Source organism: Leucoraja erinacea, chromosome 7 (assembly GCF_028641065.1).
Source record: "Leucoraja erinacea ecotype New England chromosome 7, Leri_hhj_1, whole genome shotgun sequence".
Lineage (NCBI taxonomy): Eukaryota > Metazoa > Chordata > Chondrichthyes > Rajiformes > Rajidae > Leucoraja > Leucoraja erinaceus.
Window position 1 is genome coordinate 23,469,518 of NC_073383.1, and position 22,599 is coordinate 23,492,116.

At 40.7% G+C, this 22,599-nt stretch overlaps 1 pseudogene; it reads left to right on the top strand.

The window, feature by feature from the left end:
• Positions 1-22,599, top strand: part of LOC129699136 (dynein axonemal heavy chain 11-like) — a 181,383-nt pseudogene that overhangs the window by 151,373 nt on the left and 7,411 nt on the right.

Consider the following 22,599-nt stretch of genomic DNA (forward strand, 5'->3'; position numbering starts at 1 on the left):
AGCCATTATGAGACTGAGAAACAAGAATTAAACAGATAGAGACATCAGCCAAACCTTAGGCTTACCAAAATTAACTGTTTGGATCATCATTAAGAAAAAAGAGAGCACTGGTGAGCTTACTAATCGCTAAGGGACTGGCAGGCCAAGGAAGACCTCCACAGCTGATGACAGAAGAATTCTCTCTATAATAAAGAAAAATCCCAAACACTTGTCCGGCAGATCAGAAACACTCTTCGGGAGTCAGGTGTGGATTTGTCAATGACCACTGTCCACAGAAGACTTAATGAACAGAAATACAGAGGCTACACTGCAAGATGCAAACCAATGGTTAGCCGCAAAAATAGAATGGCCAGGTTACAGTTTGCCAAGAAATATTTCAAAGAGCAACCACAGTTCTGGAAAAAGGTCAGATGAGCCGAAGATTAACATATCAGAGTGATGGCAAGAGAAAAGTATGGAGGAGAGAAGGAACTGGCCAAGATCCAAAGCATACCACCTCATCTGTGATACCTGGTTGGGGTGTTATGGCCTGGGCATGTATGGCTGCTCAATGTACTGGCTCACATCTTCATTGATGATACAACTGCTGATGGTAGTAGCATAATGAATTCTGAAGTGTATAGACACATCCTACCTGCTCAAGTTCAAACAAATGCCTCAAAACTCATTAGCCGGCGGTTCATTCTCCAGCAAGACAATGATCACAAACATACAGGTGCAGCGAGATGGGGCTCCTAAGGGACTGTATTAGGATCCTGGAGCAGCAGCTCGATGACCTCGGTTTGGTCAGGGAGAGTGAGGAGGTCATAGAGGGGAGTTATAGGGAGGTGGTCACTCGAAAACCACGGGAGAGAGACACGTGGGTCACGTTAAGGAAGGGCAAGGGGCAGAGGCAGGGACGAGTGAGTACTCCAATGTCGGTATGCCTTGCAAATAACTACTCCTGTTTGAGTACGGATGGGGGTGACAGCCTGCCTGGGGGTAGCAACAGCGGACGGGCCTCCAGCACAGAGACCGGCCCAGTTGCTCCTGAAGGTAGGGACAAAAAGAAGAGGGCAATAGTAATTGGGGACTCTATTGTTAGGGGGTGGGATAGGCGATTCTGTGGACGCAGTCGGGAGATCAGGATGGTGGTCTGCCTCCCTGGTGCCAAGGTCTCTGACGTGTCTCAACGCATCCAGGATATCCTGAAATCAGAGGGAGATCAGCCTGAGGTCGTGGTACATATAGGTACAAATGACATGGTAAAAAAAGGGAAGAGGTCCTGAAGGGAGGATTTAGGGAGTTGGGAGGAGAGTTAAGAAAAAGGACCAAAAAGGTAACAATCTCAGGATTACTGCCTGTGCCACGCGACAGTGAGAGTAGGAATGGAGCGAGGTGGAGGATAAATGCGTGGCTGAAAGACTGGTGCAGAGGGCAGGGATTCAAGTTTCTGGATCATTGGGACTTCTTTTGGGGAAGGTGGGACCTGTACAGAAAGGATGGGTTGCACTTGAACCCGAGGGGGACCAATATCCTGGCGGGGAAATTTGCAAAGGCTACTGGGGAGACTTTAAACTAGAATGGTTGGGGCGAGGGACTCAAATAGAGAAAGCTAGTAGACAGAATGGGAGGCAGGAAGCAGAAAAGGGAAGCACTCGGGCACAAGAGGAGAAAGAAAAAAAAGGAAATAAACAGAGAATAAGAGGCGGGGGGTTTCTTAAATGTGTATATTTTAATGCTAGGAGCATTGTAAGAAAGGTGGATGAGCTTAGTCTGGATAGACACCTGAAAGTATGATGTTGTGGCGATCAGTGAAACGTGGTTGCAGGAGGGCTGTGATTGGAAACTAAATATTCCAGGATTTCGTTGCTTCAGGTGTGATAGAATTGGAGGGGCAAGAGGTGGAGGTGTTGCATTACTAGTCAGGGAAGATATTACAGCAGTGCTTTGGCAGGATAGATTGGAGGGCTCATCTAGGGAGGCTCTTTGGGTGGAACTGAGAAGTGGGAAAGGGGTAGCAACATATATTATAGACCGCCAAATAGGGATCGAGAATTGGAAGAGCAAATATGTAAGGAGATAGCAGATATTAGTAGTAAGCACAAAGTAGTGATTGTGGGAGATTTCAACTTTCCACACATAGACTGGGAAACACATTCGTTAAATGGGCTGGATGGTTTGGAGTTTGTAAAATGTGTGCAGGATAGTTTTTTGCAGCAATACATAGAGGTACCTACTAGAGGAGGGGCAGTGTTAGACCTCCTGTTAGGAAATGAGATGGGACAGGTGGCGGAGGTATGCGTTGGGGAGCACTTCAGGTCCAGTGATCACAATACCATTAGTTTCAATATGGAGAGGGTCAGAACTGGACCTAGGGTTGAGGTTTTTGATTGGAGAAAGGCTAATTTTGATGAGATGCGAAATGATTTATAAGGAGTGAACTGGGACATTTTGTTTTATGGGAAGGATGCAGAAGAGAAATGGAGGACATACAAAAGGGAAAATTTAAGAGTACAGAACCTTTATGTTCCTGTTCGGTTGAAAGGAAACAGTAAAAATTGGAAAGAGCCCTGGTTTTCAAGGGAAATTGGACATCTTGTTCTGAAAAAGAGGGAGATCTACAATAATTATAGGCAGCATGAAGTAAATGAGGTGCTTGAGGAGTATAAGGAATGTAAAAAGAATCTTAAGAAAGAAATTAGAAAAGCTAAAAGAAGACATGAAGTTGCTTTGGCAAGTAAGGTGAAAGTAAATCCAAAGGGTTTCTACAGCTATATTAATAGCAAAAGGATAACGAGGGATAAAATTGGTCCATTGGAGAGACAGAGTGGACAGCTATCTGCAGAGCCAAAAGAGATGGGGGAGATATTGAACAATTTATTTTCTTCGGTATTCACCAAGGAGAAGGATATTGAATTATGTGAGGTAAGGGAAACTAGTGGAGTAGCTATGGATACTATGAGTTTCAAAGTAAAAGAAGTACTAACACTTTTGAAAAATATAAAAGTGGATTAGTCTCCAGGTCCTGACAGGATATTCCCTAGGACATTGAGGGAAGTTAGTGTAGAAATAGCCGGGGCTATGACAGAAATATTTCAAATGTCATTAGAAACGGGAATAGTCCCCGAGGATTGGCGTACTGCACATGTTGTTCCATTGTTTAAAAAGGGTTCTAAGAGTAAACCTAGCAATTATAGGCCTGTTAGTTTGACTTCAGTGGTGGGCAAATTAATGGAAAAGATACTTAGAGATAATATATATAAGCATCTGGATAAACAGGGTCTGATTAGGAACAGTCAGCATGGATTTGTGCCTGGAAGGTCATGTTTGACTAATCTTCTTGAACTTTTTGAAGAGGTTACTAGGGAAATTGACGAGGGTAAAGCAGTGGATGTTGTCTATATGGACTTTAGTAAGGCCTTTGACAAGGTTCCTCATGGAAGGTTAGTTAAGAAGGTTCAACTGTTGGGTATAAATGCAGGAGTAGCAAGATGGATTAAACAGTGGCTGAATGGGAGAAGCCAGAGGGTAATGGTGGATGGTTGTTTGTCGGGTTGGAGGCAGGTGACTAGTGGGATGCGACAGGGATCGGTGTTGGGTCCTTTGTTGTTTGTCATGTACATCAATGATCTGGATGAAGGTGTGGTAAATTGGAATAGTAAGTATGCAGATGATATCAAGATAGGAGGTGTTGTGGATAATGACGAGGATTTCCAAAGTCTACAGAGTGATTTAGGCCATTTGGAAAAATGGGCTGAAAGATGGCAGATGGAGTTTAATGCTGATAAATGTGAGGTGCTACACCTTGGCAGGACAAATCAAAATAGGACGTACATGGTAAATGGTAGGGAATTGAAGAATACAGATAAACAGAGGGATCTGGGAATAATCGTGCATAGTTCCTTGAAGGTGGAATCTCATATAGATAGGGTGGTAAAGAAAGCTTTTGGTATGCTAGCCTTTATAAATCACAGCATTGAGTATAGAAGCTGGGATGTAATGTTCAAATTGTACAAGGCATTGGTGAGACCAAATCTGGAGCATTGTGTACAATTTTGGTCGCCCAATTATAGGAAGGATGTCAACAAAATAAAGAGAGTACAGAGGAGATTTACTAGAATGTTGCCTGGGTTTCAACAACTAAGTTACAGAGAAAGGTTGAATAAGTTAGGTCTTTATTCTCTGGAGCGCAGAAGTTTAAGGGGGGACTTGATAGAGGTCTTTAAAATGATGAGAGGAATAGACAGAGTTGATGTGGAAGCGTTTCCCTTTGAGTATAGGGAAGATTCAAACAAGAGGACATGACTTCAAAATTAAGAGACAGAAGTTTATGGGGTAACATGAGGGGGAACTTCTTTACTCAGAGAGTGGTAGCGGTGTGGAATGAGCTTCCAGTGGAAGTGGTGGAGGCAGGTTCGTTGGTATCATTTAAAAATAAATTGGATAGGCATATGGATGAGAAGGGAATGGAGGGTTATGGTATGAGTGCAAGCAGGTGGGACTAAGGGTAAAAAGATATTCGGCACGGACTTGTAGGGACGAGATGGCCTGTTTCCGTGCTGTAATTGTTATAGGAGCAGGGAGGTTCTACTGCAGTTGTACAGGGTCTTGGTGAGACCACACCTGGAGTATTGCGTACAGTTTTGGTCTCCAAATCTGAGGAAGGGCATTATTGCCATAGAGGGAGTGCAGAGAAGGTTCACCAGACTGATTCCTGGGATGTCAGGACTGTCTTATGAAGAAAGACTGGATAGACTTGGTTTATACTCTCTAGAATTTAGGAGATGGAGAGGGGATCTTATAGAAACTTACAAAATTCTTAAGGGGTTGGACAGGCTAGATGCAGGAAGATTGTTCCCGATGTTGGGGAAGTCCAGGACAAGGGGTCACAGCTTAAGGATAAGGAGGAAATCCTTTAAAACCAAGATGAGGAGAACTTTTTTCACACAGAGAGTGGTGAATCTCTGGAACTCTCTGCCACAGAAGGTAGTTGAGGCCAGTTCATTGGCTATATTTAAGAGGGAGTTAAATGTGGCCCTTGTGGCCAAGGGGATCAGAGGGTATGGAGAGAAGGCAGGTACGGGATACTGAGTTGGATGATCAGCCATGATCATATTGAATGGCAGTGCAGGCTCGAAGGGCCGAATGGCCTACTCCTGCACCCAATTTCTATGTTTCTATTTTTCTATGGTTATATGGTTATACTGCTAAAGCAACAAATGAGTTTTTCAAAGCTAAAAAATGGTAAATTCTTGAGTGGCCAAGTCAATCACATTCTCGCTTTTGGGGTTGATCCAATGAAGGATGTAGAGACCCTGGGTGAGTGTGCTACTGGAACGGGCACAAAAATATAATCAATATGTAGTGTGTGTAGTGTGTGTATGTTCAATAAATCAATGCTGGGAATTGTAGGTCTTGTATGTAGACCTTGTGATTCATAAGATCATAAGTGATAGGAACAGAATTAGGCCATTCATCTCATGAAGTCTATTCTGCCATTCAGTCATGGCTGATCTATCTCTCCTTCCTAACCCCATTCCCCTGCCTTCTCCCCACCCGTTCTAATCTTGAATCTATCTATCTCTGCCTCAAAATTATCAATTGACTTGGCCTCCACAGCCTTCTGTGGCAAAGAATTCCACAAATTCACCACCCTCTGACCAAATAAATTCCTCCTCATCTCCTTCCTAAAGGAACGTTCTTTAATTCTGCTATGACCTCTAGTCCTCCCCATATCCACTCTATCCAAGCCAATCTATCCAGATGTTGTCATAACTAGTTAAATGAATTCAAGTTAGGTCAATCATTTTATATCATTTTCTTTTTTCTCTTTGTTGGTGTACATTTATTTCAATTAATTATTCAGTTCCATATAAAAATAATAATGATGTTTGCTGGTGTCTTGACAGCAGCGGGTGATTAAAGAAATTATCGTTGAATAACTCTCTGTGGGGAAAAAGGCCTTTCAGTATTGTTCAGGTGATTATTGTTCCTGTCAGTTGGAAGAGTCACACAGCAAGAAAACAACCCCTTCGGCCCAACTCGTTCATGTTGAGCAAGATGCCCATTTAGTCCCATTTTCATGTTTTTGCGCCATATCTCTTTAACTCTATCCTATCCATCCATGTACCTCGCAACATTTCTTTTAAATGTTGCAAAGGCACAAAGTGCTGGAGTAACTCGGTGGGTCAGGCAGCATCCCTGGGGAACATGGATAGGTGATATTTCGGGTTGAAACCCTGCCTCAGAACAGAGAACAGTCTGAAGAAGGTTCCCGATCTGAATGGCCACCTATTCAGTCTGAAGAAAGGTTGGAAACATAAATGTAACCTATCCATGTCCTGACATACTGTTAATCCAGCATTTTGTGTCTTTTCTTGGAAAACCAGCAGTTCTTTGTTTCTACATCATCTCTTTTAAATGTTGTTATTGTACCTGCTTCAACCACCACCTCTGTTAGCCTTTTTTATTGTACACCATCTAGTGTGTGGAAACATTGACCAGTTAACTATTTAGTAATTGTAGACCAAATCAGGTCTACTGCTTCGCGTCTGCTTACTCATTCTATCTGAGCCTGGATGAGGAGGGGAGAGGGGGTTGGAGGTGGGGGAACAGGATGCATATGATAAGTTGATCAATGCTGAGGATTTGTCGTACTGAGCAAGCCACACGTAACGGCCGAGACTCGATTCCTGATGCATTTTGAACGGGTCCCACTTGGTCTAGTGTTATTTTACATTTTTGATAGAGAAATTAAAACTGGTTCAAAGAGACTTCATATTTACTTTGTAGATAATTTCTCACAAAATTAAAAACATAAATTTAGTTTAGCTTAGAGTGGAAACAGACCCTTCAGCCCACCGAGTCCATGTCGACTAACAATCACTAGTTCTATCCTAGTTCTATCCTATACTATAGAGACAATTTACTGAGCCCAATTAACCTACAAACCTGCATGTGTTTGGAATGTGGGAGGAAATCAGAGCACTTGGAGAAAAACCACAGGTCACAGGGAGAATGTACCAACTCTGTACAGACAGCACCATAGTCAGGATCGAACCCGGGTCTCTGGCACTGTAAGGCATCAACTCTACCGATGTGCCACTGTCCCGCCCTATCAATACCTCGCTGTTTTAGAAATTCAATTACAACTTAAGACAAAATTAAACAATTAAATGGTTAACTGCACATGTCTTGTAACCAAAGACGATTTAAATATTTGGGGTGGTACTCCTTATGCTAGCAGTCCCTGGCGTATAGTTGAGGGACAGATGCATTTCACATCTGGCACTGAAATCTGTGATGAGCTGAAGTGTGAGCAGCACATTTTTAACTGCAACTGAAAGTAAATGTATTTGCATATCTGGCCCATTATCTCACTATAATTCTTCCACTATTTCATAGATTTGAAATATCTTACATCCCCTTTTAATTTTGACGTTCTAGGCTAGAGATTCCACGGTATTGAGAACATTATGTGAATGCAGCGTTGTGTAGTGGCCTTTGCTGGGTTTTATATATGACACCTGCAGCAAAAATAAGTCACTCATGAGGCCCAAGATGCTTTTAGTCAAGTGATCCTGGCAAAACCCAAACGGAACATCAGGAAGCAGGTTATTGCTAATTAAGTGCTGCTTCAGTGTACTATCAACACCACCTCCCATCGTATTGCTGATTGCAAAGAGAATTTGTGTTAATTAACTGGATTGGATTGGTCCTGCATTTTTGCGATGGTTTATGGTCAGAGTCGGACAATGGAGTCGTCAGAAGTTAGGGGTCTAATTCAGGCAGAGGGGTAATCAGGGATAAGGGCTGAGAGGTAGAGAGGTGATTGGATGGGGATTGGGTTTAATAGGCCTTAGGAGTTCTTGAGGGCATCGCCTGTGATTTAGTTGTGAAGGTTGAGAAAACTACTTAAAGAGGACCTCCCTGGAAATTTATGATGAGTCTTTGGACTCCTCAAAATGAAATTTGATAAGATTAAACCTCTTTCATTAGCAGCAAGCTGGTTCAGACCTGCTTTGCAGTGTGCATTTCAGCTTTGTATAAAACATGCACTGCAGCCAAGAGTCTACTGGATCACAAATGTGTCCGGTAGACTCTTGTACAAATTGTGCCAAACACCAGCTGGACACACCTCCAACCAGTGCAAGTGTACCTAGTATGCTCATGTTTTGACCGAATCTACAAAATGATCGTGCCAACTAATAGAATCTTCAGGCTCTATTTTTTTTTTTAATCAAACCTTTTATTATAGCCGCTGTTATGGATCATGTGTTTATTCAATTTAGAAACTTAGATCTAAAAATGAAAACAATTTAGCAACAAAATCGGGGGACTGGCATTTGTACAATTTTTTAATATGATTTTTGTTTTTCATTCTTATCCCACCCTTGTCTGCCTTTTCTATCCACATGCTCCTTCATTCACTGTGTAAATGTGCACCTCAATTGCATACCATTCCACATCCTCTCCTTCTGGTGTTTTTTAGCCGATTATTTAAAAAAAATTACTCGCTTAATTAAGCACAAGCTTCCACCGATTTGTATTTTCTGTTCATTGTGATTAGAATGCCATGATATATCCGAGCACAACAGCAAATACCTTGAGTCTACTTCAAAGGCAATAAATCATTCATTTCTAAAGCAAACTGAAGAACTCATAGAAATTTGCAGAATGCCATGATTTAAAGCTTGAGACAAAAATATGTGAAGCACTGATTGAGGTTTATTAGAGACTTGGTGCCATATAATTTTGGTAAAACTATTTATTTTCTGCGCTCTGGTACAGATTAGTTTAGTTTTTCAGTTTAGTTTAGAGATACAGCGCGGAAACAGACCCTTCGGCCTACCTACTAGCGATCTCCTCAAATTAACACTATTCTACACACACAAGGGATAATTTTCACTTATACCAAGCCAATTTACCTACAAACCTTTACGTCTTTCAAGTGTGGGAGGAAACCGAAGATCTTGGAGAACCCACGCGGTCATGGGGAGAACGTACAAACTCCGTAAAGAGAGCACCCGTAGTTGGGACCGAACCCGGGTCTCTGGTGCTGCTAACGCTGTAAGGCTGATCTTGTCATTTGCACCTTGTGTGTCACTGTCAAGGTAAAATGTAAATACCCATAGTATTTAAGTATCAAGTTCACATTTATTGCCACATTTACCAATAAAGGTACAGTGGAATTTGATTTACCATGCAGCCATACAAACAAAAGAACACAATACACAATAGAATACAACATGAACATTCGCCACGGTGAAATCAACGTTCTTCACTGTGGTGGAAGGCAATAACTTTCAGTCAGTCCTCCTCCTTTGTTCATCCGTGGTCGGGGCCATGAACCCTCCGCAGTCGCTGCTACGGATAGCCCGATGAACAGGCCTTCTCGTCAGGATGGCCACTCCGCGGCTTGGAGGTGCCGAATCGGCCGTTCCCTACCGGCTTCACGATGTTATAGGCCACAGGCCAGCGGTTGGAGCTCTTCTCCAGCGATCCCCGGCAAAGGATCACAGGCTCCGCGATGGAAAGCCCACACCGCGCTCGCAGCTAGAAGCTCCGCAAACCGTGGCTTCAGGATGTGGTAGTCCACGGGCCAGCGATCCGAGCACTTCTTCTGGTGATGAAGCTGCATTGGATACTTCAACCACTACAGTAGTGATACTTGGCATGAATATGCAGCTACCTCGAACTCTGTATTGAATAATATAATTTTGCAACACTTGGATTCTTTACGGTTCCTGTGATGAGCACAAAGTTAAATGAGATGCTGCTGTCTGTGGCACTCAACATTGCATAAATATTACTGTTTAATATTTCATGCAGGAAAAAAGATTGGGTTCACCATTGATCCTGGAAAACACCACAATGTATACCTTGGGCAAGGGTAAGAGGCAATTGCTGGACAAGCTCTCGTTTAAACATCTAAAGAAGGACACCTGGTTATCCTGCAGGCAAGTTATGCTGCACTGTAATGTAAACGGAAGGAACTGCAGATGCTGGTTTACAAAATAAGACACAAAGTGCTGGAGTAATGCAGTGGATGAGGCAGCATCTCTGGAGAACATTGATAGGTTTCCCAGACATGCCTCCTGACCCACTGAGTTACTCCAGCACTTTGTGTCCAACTGTAATGGATTTGTTTCATAAGTTGAAGTACAATTTTGTGAAAGGGAGAAAATTCATGACAAATTAAATGGAATTTTTTTGACAAAGTAATGTGGATAAAATAGACCCAAAGGATGTAGCATTGTTCGATTTCTAGAAGACATTTGACAGGCACCATATCAAAGATTATAATGGAAAATGAAAACTCATGGTGTAGGAGCTAACATATTGGCATGAATAGAAAATTGGCTGGCTAACAGGAAATGGAAAGGTTTCAATAATGGGTCTTTTTCTGCTTGAGATGATCAAATGAGTGATGTGTTACAGAGATCATTGCTGGGGCTTCAATTCGTACAGATTGTCTAAATGACTTGGATGAATGAACCGAAGGTATGAAGGTTGATACAAAGACAGTAAAATAACTTACGAAACATAAGTGTACAAAGAATATAGATAGGTTAGTGTAAGAAGGAACTGCAGATGCTGGTTTAAATTGAAGATAGACACAAAATGCTGGAGTAACTCAGCGGGACATGCAACATCGCTGGGGAGAAGGAAGGGTGACATTTTGGGTCGAGACTGTCTTAGGAAGGGTCTTGACCTGAAACATCACCAATTCCTTCTCTCCAGAGATGCTGCCAACTCCAGCAATTTGTGTCTATATGGATAGGTTAAATGAGTGTGGAAAAAGCCTGACAAATGGAGTGTTGTGTGGGGGAAATGTGAAACTGCTCTCTTTGGCAAGAAAAATGAAAAGGAAACACATTGGATTCATTGAGAGAAGCAGCGGAGAAATGGGTTCTTCAGCCACCTTGTCCACCCATTTGCGCTACATTTGGAGGAAATCTTAGCATGAGAAGGAAACCCAGGCGTTCACAAGGAGAACATGCAAACCCCATGTTGGCAGTGAGTGAGGCCTGGTGAGAACGGTTCACAATTTCAAAATTCATCGACACATAGAAATTCATTTCCATCTTTCACTTACTCTTTGATGCCATGCAAGCCACAATCTTTACCACTGGTTCTACAACCGAGCCATTTTCCGTGGAGACTGCTGTCGAGGCACCTTTATTTCAACACTTTTCTTGATCTGCCTTGCTGCATCAAACCACCTGTAGCAGTGGAGCTACTCTGTTAATGGGAAACTCTTCAACCTTTGGTGACCACATCCCAGAACTAAGATTACTCCAAACCTCTGTAGTCAAGCTGTTCATGCACTGAAGCTCCACTCTATCACTAATGTTTTCACTGACCTATATGGGCAGATGACGCTTCTACTCAAAATCCACAGGTCAAAGATCCTATACTAATTTCATCCTGTTGTACCATACTCCCCTCAGATAATAAAGATTCACCGTTACATCGGGGAAAACATGGACCAGTTGCCATAGCTCAGGAACCACCTTTTATTGATGATGATGATGATATGTGTCAAATACTCCGGTTTACCAGCATAGCCTTGGGCTAATTGAGTGGAAGGATATTTGATAATCAATCCCTCAGACCTGGACTATCCACACAATGATACTAGAGAAATGTCACAAAAGCTGCCTTTGCAAAATCCTCCAAATTTACAGCATAGGTAGATTTGGTTTAGTTTAGTTTAGAGATACAGCATGAAAACAGGCCCTTCAGCCCACGCCGACCATTGATCACACATGCTACTCCTATGTTATGACACTTTCTTAACCTATACACTAGAGGCAATTTACAGAGGCCAATTAACCTGCAAACCTGCATGTCTTTGGAGTGCGGGAGAAAACCAGAGCACCAGAGAAAACCCACGCGGTCACAGGGCGAACATGCAAACTCTGCACAGACAACACGTAGTCAAATTGAACCGGGGTTTGTGGCGCTGTGAGGCAGCAGCTCTACCCGCTGCCCCACAGGGAATCATTGTCGGTGTTCTCTCCCTGGCCAACTCCCTAGTATTGAATTCCTAGTTATATTCAGTTGGGCAAGCCTTGTCATTTGCATACTCAACACTAGACTCCCCAAAATGGATACTCTATTCCATGATCTGTCCCGGTGGACAGATGTCTCATTAACTTACCAACCACTTGTCCTGCCAGCCACTGCCTGCCCCATCTGTAGAAGACTCTATTGGGCCTGTCCCACTTAGGCAACTTTTTAGGCGACTGCAGGAGACTATGCAGTCGCCATATGTTCGTGGGTGGTTGCCGGGGAGTTGCCTTTGTGGTCGTGAGGAGTTCCCGCATTCTGGGAACTAGTCGCGGCCTCATTATGGTCAACGCGAATTTTTCAACATGTTAGCGGCAACTAGAATGAAACCACCATGGAGAGTAACGAAATTCCCGTGACGTAGGTGGGTCGCCAGAAGGTCCTAGTGGATTGCCAGGAGGTCGAAGTTTCTCGTAGGTTCTTGTAGGTTGTAGCCGGTGCTGACCGGTGAATTTAATTGGCTCATTGGGAAGAAAAACGTAAGCAGTAGTTTTATGAACCAAAGATAACTGGTAATGTTAATGTCCGCCGAGCTTCACAGCCGTGTATCTCTGGCTTCTTAAAAGTTGTCTCCACTCCTTCTCCCCCCATTCTCCCCCCTCTCCCCCTCCCCACCCCTCCTCTCCGCTTTTAAAGGACTTACCATACACTGTGTTTTAGCTGTCTTAATTACAGCGCCAACCTTCCTGTTCATCGCGGTATCTCCTTGGCTTTGCACCGTGTGAATTTCACTCAGACAGCGCTCTCCCCGCTTGTCCTATCCCCCGCCCGCATAACGGTCTGGTGAAGGAAGCGATGTGTATGTGTGTTCCACTCTGAAAGTTGCCGTTCCAGTTGCTGTTCCAGTTGCCGTTCCACCTAACACTTAGACCAAGTGTTCCCAACCTGGGGTAAATTTCACCTACCCAAGTGGTAAATTTGTTGATTCTGGATTTGTACATATTTTTTCTCATTGACTGACTGTTTGGTTCTGGTATACCGGTATCTGTTCATCATTAGTTGTTCATAAATAAGTGAAATAACATTGTTATGTGTTATTAAAGTTGCCAGGAATAAACGGGATGAAACAGGTTGGTAACCCCTGACTGAGACTATCAAAGCAGTTCTTTTTTTCTTTTTTGCAAATGTTTCACTTTTAAGAAATGTTTTTAAATTATGATTAATTAGTAATGTGATCCATAAAATTAAATAGATGTGTACATACTGTGATGGTATGTAAAAAGTCTTCAATGATAAAGCAAAAAATTATTCAAATTGCCTGCATAACATTAATTTAGTGGCTAAATGGTTCAGTATTTTAGAAAAACTTCTGGAAAAGTGTAGTGAAGGATCCCACCCAGACTATCGTGCATTCATGAGTGCCGAATCTGCTCCAACTCCTCAAGAGCATATTATTCCGCAAGGAATCCTCGAGGACTCGATCAAAATTACCAATGAACCACCAACTGGTATGTTAGCTAATCTCCACACAGCTTTGGATAATTTCGATCAGGTATGGCTGATATCACTTCAATATTTTGACAGAGAATAAAAATTGATTTGCAGCTGAAATATTCGGTGCATCAGGCATAAATGAGAATTCTACATTTGGAACTGACTTTTTTTTAAACAAAATTGTGCTAAAATATTTGACTTAAGATTTTTAAGTGTAGGGCATTCAGCTTTGCTTGTGGAGGAGGGGAATGCATTTGCTTTTTATATTTGCATTAATCTTTAAAGTGAAATCTTATTTTTCATTGCTATGTAACTATATATGTGATTCCTATTATCATAGAGTCATGGAGAGACACATCATGGAAACAGGCCCATTGACTCCATACCAACCATTAAGCATCCATTTTTATTCCTAGCATAACCCATTTTATTCTGTACAATCATGTTGTTCCCCCACCCCATCTCCCCCATCCAAGATTCACTGACATACCAGGGACAATTTACAGTGGCCTGTTAGCCTTCAAATCTGCACATTCTTAGCATGTGAAAGGAACCCGGAATACTCAGAAGAAACCCACATGATCATAGGCAGAAGGTGTAAATTCCACTCAGGCAGCCTTGGAAGTCTGGATTTAACCCAGATCACAGAAACTGTGAGACAATAGCTCTACCGGCTGCACCTTTTGCTTCTTTCAAACTAGTATACATTTGCAGTTCTGCAGGTGTTTAAAGACGGCATGTACCATCATGTTTTGGAACCCCACCCTTTCGACCAATGTCAAAGATATAATGAGAATTTGTGTCTAAGACAACTCAATTTTATTGATCCCATCCTTGCCTTGTGGATATTCACAGAGTTGAAACCAGATGCTTTCTGACTGAATGAATGGAAAAGGAATTGAGATCAGCTACTTGCCTCACTACGGTCAATCTAAAAATGTAATCTATAAAAGTGCAAATTTTTGTCTACACAAAAGGAATCTTCCAAAATTTCTTATTTGTAATTTATGTTACCGTGTTCTATTTGTAGATTAACTGTAAAATTGTAATGTCAGGCAAGATGATCTAGCTCCATAATGTAGCGTAACAGCAGCCGGGCCACAATATGCACATACTGTAGCTCTTTTCATCCATTGACAACAAGTATCAGCATTAAGAACTAAAGTTACAGAGTGAGTCTGAAGAAGGGTTCAACCCAAAACACCACCAGTCCCTTTCCCTCCACAGATGCTGCCTGACCCAGTCAGTTTCTCTAGCCATTCATTTTTTGCTCAAGATTCCAGCATCTACAGTCTCTTGAGTCTCCATTAAAACTACAGAGACCAATGAGAACTACATTAAAAAACTTGAAAACTCCACAGGCATTGGGGAATTTAGAATAAATAGTGCATTTATATTTTGTCACCAAAAATGAACTAAACCATTGGATGCATATTCAGTTGTTGATGAAATAAATATAACAAGTGTGGCAACTTGACCGGTTAAATTTGCTATTCTGAACAAATGTAATGAAAATAATTGTCTAAATATTTTTGGATCAGCTTGTTTTTATTCTCTCTCTGAACACTATCTTATACACTGTGGTGGCATAGTGGCACAGTGGTAAAGCCGGTGTGGTGTTTGTATGTTCTCCCTGTGGCCATGTGGGTTTTCTCCGGGTGCTCTGGATTCCTCCCACACACCAAAGACATGCAGGTTTGTAGGTTAATTGGCTTCTGTAAATTGCCCCTAATGTGTAGGATGCAAAACTGTGATAACATAGAACTAGTGTACAGGTGATTGTTGGTCGGCGTGGACTGAACCAAAGGGCATGTTTCCACACTGTATTCTAAGCCTAAAACTGAACTAAAACCTTCCTTACAATAGCTTCCTTACGGGATATTCTGGATCAGTGTTCACGTGAACAAGAGTTCAAGACAATACTGTTTTCACTGTGCTACTTCCATGCCTGTGGGCTGAATGTCATATATCTGGATGGAATCGAAAGTTTCCTTTCAATACAGGAGACTTGACAATTTCAGTCCATGTGTTATACGATTCTTTGGAAAGCAACACTCAGGTAATTTACAGATTTGCATGAAATTCCAATTGTGCAGAAATCAGTGTGTTGTGATTTTATTGTGTAGTGTGGAGAGTATGTGGAAAATAAGAAATAGCACAATGTGTATTGAACTATTGTTTCTTAGAATAGAACGGCAATTTAACATGGCCCAGCACAGATTGTTCCCCATGTGGGAATCAATAGGCAGAGAGTCATGCAGCACGAAAACAGACCCTTTGGCCCAACTTGCCCATGCCGATCAAGCTGCCTCAGCTGAACTAGTCTCACCTGCCCACATTTGTCCCATGTCCCTCTAAACCTATATACCTGTCAATTGCTCTCACTCGTGCGCACACTCTGCACCCCCACCCCACCTCGTGCCATTTCTTTATACTGCCTCTACTGTCTTGGTTGCCTACACTGACCCTCATTTCACTCTCCTGGCTCTCTCTCTCTCTCTCTCTCTCTCTCCCTCTCAGGCACTCCTTCCTCTCAACTACTATTTCAGACACAGGTCTGAAGAAGAGTTCCATCCCCTCCAGAGATACTGTCTGACTTCTGAGTTACTCCAGCACATTGTGTCTTTTTGTAAACCAGTATCTGCAGTTCCTTGTGTCTTCTATTTCTTCTTATTCGTCTTTTCCCACGTTACGCCTGCATTTTGTTTAGAAACAGTGCAGAAACAGGCCCTTTATGCCCATCAAGTCCGTGCCAACTTGCTATCCCCGTACACTCGCACCATCCTACACACAGGACAATTTACAATTTTACCAAAGCCAATTAACCTACAAACCTGTATGCCTTTGGAATGTGGGAGGAAACTGGAGCACACAGAGGAAACCCACGCAGTCACGGGTAGAATGTACAAACTCTGTACAGACAGCACGTGTAGTCAGTATCGAACCCAGGTGTCTGCGGCTGTCTACCACTGCGTCACCATGCCGCTGAGCAATTTACAGCTTCCCATGACTGATTTGGACACTGCTGGTGAATAGTTGCTGACCACTATAGTAACATTACGAAATGGTGGTGCTCCTATTTGGATGTCACTAATTCTTCCTGCTTCTGATTGTAAGTCCATAACAACAAGAAACACTGAAATATTTTTAAGATTCTCATTAATAATAAAAAAGAGATCTGTTTATTTTGTGGTATATAATTGAATTTGTGAGACTATAAAATGTAGCAATTGTTTGAACATTTCAAAATTTTGTTCAGTGTCACATTCCCAAACTTTATTTGCTTTTCAATTTTCTTAAACTTCCACCTGTTGCACATTACGTTATGAAGAATGATGGAAATCTTTTATTTGACATTCTACTGGCATGCAAGGAAATGGTCAATGCTTTATTTCCCCCATAAGCATTTTGTATTAAATTCCTTATAAACTCTATGTAGCAGTGCATGAATTAACTTTACTTCATTGATAGTGCATTATACCTAATGGCTAGGGCTCAAATATTATGATTAAACCATTAAGATATGGATGGAGGAGCAGGCAGGGCTGATGCTACGTACAGACATGTCACCATTATTCTCCAACAGTGATCCAAGACTATTATTGAAGTGCCAGCCCTCCCTGATTTCTCGATTGCAGCAGTTATGTCTCAGCTGATGGATTTCATTCTGTTGTGCTAGGAGATATTTTCATTCTCTCCAGTAAGCCTGACATTCGTAAGCTGGAACGATGCATAGAGAACGGTTCAGCATTTTGGATGCCATCTACCTAGATATGCGGAGAAGACATCTAACTGATGACCTTTATTTATCTTCAAAGAATATTTTATTAGTTTGCAATAATGCAAAGTTTTGGTGCGAAGTTAAAAAAATTAGGAGGTCATTAAATCGGCAAAAGCATATATATATTTTATTCTGGACACTAGGATTTCAAACTGGGTGACATTGGAGAATTCATGAGTTGTTGGATTTCTTCCATTTGAGCTGAGTATTCCAGAAGGACTAGACGCAAGGATATTTTGAACAAAAAAGATTCATTTATTATTAGCAAACCTCATAAATTTGGTGCAAAATTATAAGATTTTGTGTCAGTGATGTTTTGCAGTTAGAAATACTCTTGGCGTGCGAAAGACCAATAATTGAGTTATGAGTGAAAGAGCATCAAGGATTAGTGGTGAACCATTATATTTATCCCTTGTTATCTCTTGATATAAAAGCTGCCAGATTGCTTTTAACTGGAAATTGTGCTTTTTCTATAATTATCTTCTTGTCCTTCACTACAGCAAAAGGCAAAGATAAATTTATTAAGACCACGTTGATAAAGTCTATGTCTATATAGCTTAATAGTCGTGAAGCATTACACCTTTATAAATCATTTATTTAGTCGTTTTTAACACTTAAATACTGAACACATTACTTGCTGTTTTAGGTACCATGGAAAGATCTGCGTTGACTCTTTGGTGAAATTATGTACAGTGGTCACATTACTGTTGACTGGGACAGAAGACTCTGCCTTACTTATCTAGAAGAGTACATGCAACCTAACCAGGTACTGTGTGGTGAATATGATTCTGAAGACAAGGAAATGCAGATGCTGGTTTACAATAAAAAAAGACACAAAGTGCTGGAATAACTCAGCAGGTCAGGCAGCATCTCTGGAGAATGTGGATAGGCAACGTTTCGGGTCGGGATTCTGAGTGGCATGAGCTGCTGAAGTTTTAAAGTTACTGGAGTTGGGGCTCCCCCTACTGGAAATAGATTTTGTTTTTTCTTGCTCGGCATACAAACAATTCCATTTTAAATCAATGTCCATGTGCAAAATAAACAACATATTTTCCACAAAACCAGATCATTAACTCCCATTGTGTTAGGGTTTCCTGATGCATCTAAATAGCTGTGTAAGCCAGTGGAAAAATATTAACAAGTCTTACTCCTCAATTATTGTTTTTCAATTTCTCCACTTTTCACCTGTGGTTTCCCACCCCTGCTGCTCGATTTGCTTATTTTCATCTTTTGTGATCTTATAATGCCCTCTCCTTTCTTGGAGTAAAATAATCATGGATTACTCTGAATGTTTCAGTAAGGAAGGTGATGGCACTTTAGGAATGGGATGAGAGGGCAGTAAACATTTGCAATACAAGAAACCAAACTTTGGAAAGTCTTAAAGGTAGTTACTTTTGCTTCGCATTCATTGTGCACTTGCAAAATTATGGATATCCCACAGGTTCAGAACATTTGTCCTAATTAGAAGTAAGCATGTGATGTTTTCATTTTTTATTCATGAGTGACATTTCTTGTTATAAGAAACACGAAAGAGGAGGCAATTCTGCAGGAGTCTGCTCAACTATTCGATAGAACATTAATGATCCACTACCTTAATATAATTTATGCAGCCCAGCCTTCATATTGAATATGCTTTTAATACGCAGAATCCGTCGATCAGAATTATGAATTCAGGCAATTATTGTATCCACACCTTTACAGTGTAAACAATTCCAAAGTTTCACCACTCTTGAAGAGAATTATATGGATAGGAAAGGTTTCAAGGTATATGGGCCAAATGTGGGCATGTGGGGCTAGTGTAGATGGGGCATCTTGGTCTGCATGAGGGCCTGTTTTCATGCTGTACGACTTTATGAGAATTATTTTGTTACCCTTATGTTACATGCTAATAATATGCCTCATTTTGATGGAATCATTAAATAAATACGTTGCCAGGTTGGAAAGGGGATGAGAAGATTTACAAGGATGTTGCCAGGACTCTAGGGTCAGACTGTAAATAAATAAGATGTTAATCATATTTAAATAAATTAGGTCATAACTAAGCACCTTATTGATTTATTTTGAACTCTCTTATTTCTTTTTTTTTCCAGCTTGAAAGTAAACTAGGTTTAACTCCTGGTTTTGGACCACCATCGAATCTTGATTATAATGGTTATCATAGATACATTGATAAAATGTTACCGCCTGAGAGTCCTGCATATTATGGTCTCCACTCGAATGCGGGGATTGAATTCCTAACTGTGACTTTGAACAATCTTCTGCATACCTTACTGGAAATGCAGCCCAGAGATTCAATGACTGCTGAAGGAGTCATCCAAACTGTGGAAGAAAAGGTCAGAAATATAAAACTGTTAAAATGTTCCATTTTTATCGGGAGAAACACAAGATGACATTTCTAGTCGATTGTGCAAAATCCGAGGATGGGAACAAGTAGCCAAATATTTTACATCGCTATTGTTGCATTGGCAATAAGGGCATTCTGTATTGGGAATTAAGTTGGATAGTATTTGGAAGTAATTACAGAATTAAGCATAATAGAACAGTAAAGCACAGAAACAGACCGTTTGGGCAATAATATCCATGCCGAACATGATTCCGTTAAACTAATCTCCTCTGCCTGCCGTGATCACATCTATTCATTCCCTGGATAACCATATGACTATCTAAAACTCTTTTGAATGCCGCTATCGTTTCTGCCTGCACCACAACTGGTGGCTTGTTCTGTATAAAAACAAAATTTGCCCGTCTCAATTGACATCAATATTGCTTATAAAGATAATCCATGTAAAATCAGATTCATTGAACAAGATCACAGATAATCCCCTGTCTCAACACCATTTCAAGCCCTGTCCTCATTTCTTTAATATCCAGAAATCTATTGTTCTTAATTTTAATATTTAAATGTGATCATCAATATTTTTATAGGAAGAAAACAAAAATAAAGAAATCAGTACATATTGAAAAATAATGTTATTTAGTACTGAAAATGTAATACAAATAGGAATCAGCTTTAATATTCAATTTATAAATATTTGCTTTTAAAGGTAAAAATAATCCTGGATGACATTTTTGAAAAACTGCCAGAGGAATACAACATGGCTGATATAACCTCTAAACCTGCTGAGCGTACCCCGTATGTTCTGGTCTGTTTCCAAGAATGCAAAAGAATGAATATCCTAATCCAAGAAATGAGGCATTCATTAAAGGAACTTGATCTGGGGTTGAAAGTAAGACATGAGTAAACTTGTACATATAGCACTGTATAATATTAAAAACATTATTGTATTTCACCAACATTTTCCTGTTAATCTGAGGCATTTTACAAAGTTATATTTAGCAAGGTACATTTTCAATATCTCACAGCAATGAAGAAATATTAAAACACTCTTTCTGACAAAGCTAATATTAAATTGTTGCATTTCTCTCATGAAATACCGCAGAAGTGTTCACTTCCTGTAGTTCACCAGCTTAGCCTAGACTTTTCCAAATAAATGATTTGTACGTTATTAGAAAATAAAATGGTAGATGTGTAGTGCCGTGGCGTTTTGAGAAAATTGTTAATGTGGTTGCACACAATAAAAGATAATTTTCAAATTCATTCTTGGGAGTTGGGCATTGGGCAAAGCTAACTTGTTTTACTGGTTTGCTGCTTACGGAGTCAAAGGCCACGCTCTCCCTCAACGCTGCCTGTCACCATCTCTTCCTGCTTGCATCTCTGCAAGTCACATTCCGTGTCTGACTGTCCAACTCGTGTTAATCTTACCAAAATTTGGCAGCCAGTGCTACGCTTACCTACAAGATAGTGGCACAAGCCAGGAGGTACACCTGCTCTTCCTGGTTTCAAATAAGCATAATTTTAAAAATAGATCACCTGCCTTTCAGTGAGGTCTGTCAAACATTTAAAGTCATGTGGTTGGCAACAATTGTCACTTAGATAACTCCCCGAGCAATTTCGGCTGGTTTTGGGAATGGAATCAAGCAGTTTTGTAGTGCCTTGATTAATCCACTCAAAGCAACTTAATTCCTCCCTTCAGTGGCAAGATTGGTCTATGCACTTTCACGTGAAGTGAGAGCAATGGCCAAATGCACTACCCAAATAATCTTTTTGTACCCACTGTTACAGACAAAACAATGGTCAATCCTTCATCACATCTCTAAATCTGATCAGGATCAAAATATTTGCTTTTTGAGTTTATTGTATAACTCTTTACAGGAGTTATTCGTGATTTAAAAAAAAAACCCAAATGTTTTTCTTTACTACTTGCTAATATTTATAAAATGAGTTTAAGAAGAGCAAGAAAGATTAGACAACCCAACTGAAGGTGATATAATACACTAGCATTTTAGTTTGCATCAATTTATTATGTTGCTGAAGTAATCCCCAAAAAGTGGATGTGTAGATCATTCTTGCATCTATTGCCACTCCTTGTCAAAGCAAGCAAACCAAGTTGCTGTCTTAATTTGTTAAAACATCATTGAAGTACAGAATTGTGATCTTATTTTGGACAATCTTGAACTAGATTTTCGTGCATGAACAAAATATGTGATTTTTCGGTTTTGTAGTTGATGCAAAAGCCTATTTAACAGCTGAGCTATTCATCACATCGGTGTATCATAATTATTTTTAAACTACAAACTGCATTCCTCCTTGCTTTTGTTAGGGCAAGTTCGCAATTTCATCAGAGATGGAGCTACTGCAGACAGCACTTTTCTTTGATAACGTTCCTGACAGATGGACTATGCTGGCGTATCCATCAATGTACAGTCTAGCATAGTGGTAAGTAACATGTCAAGATACAAATAGTTTATACATGGCATTCTGTCTGTCAATATGCCACTTGAATTGCTCAGTATTTCTTGCATGGAAATCAGATTTTGCTTTTCCTTGGGATATTTGCTATATTTCTATCACCCCCCCCCCCCTTCACCGTACAACAGTGTTTTGATGTAGCTATTATGCATCACAGTGATCTGTTAGTCACAAACCATTCGGTATCTACTTGCATAATGTGTAACGAGTCTCTAGGGATCAGTATGGTATGAGAAATGCAAGCAAGGAATCATGTTTAATAGTAGTCATAATAGAAAATGTCTTATCCACTCTAAATGAAGACTTTGTGTGCTCATGTGCATGACAGCATGCAGTACAGCAACATTTATTCCACTAAATAATAACTATGAAAATTATACTGTGTAACCTTTGGCTAATTTCTGTACCAATATTTTATCATTCTTCTAGCAAAATAAATCTGTTTGCCTGTTATGTTTTGTAATATCCTGTCAGGCTGATGGTGGGCATGCATGAAAAAGGAGAGTTTAAAATTTGT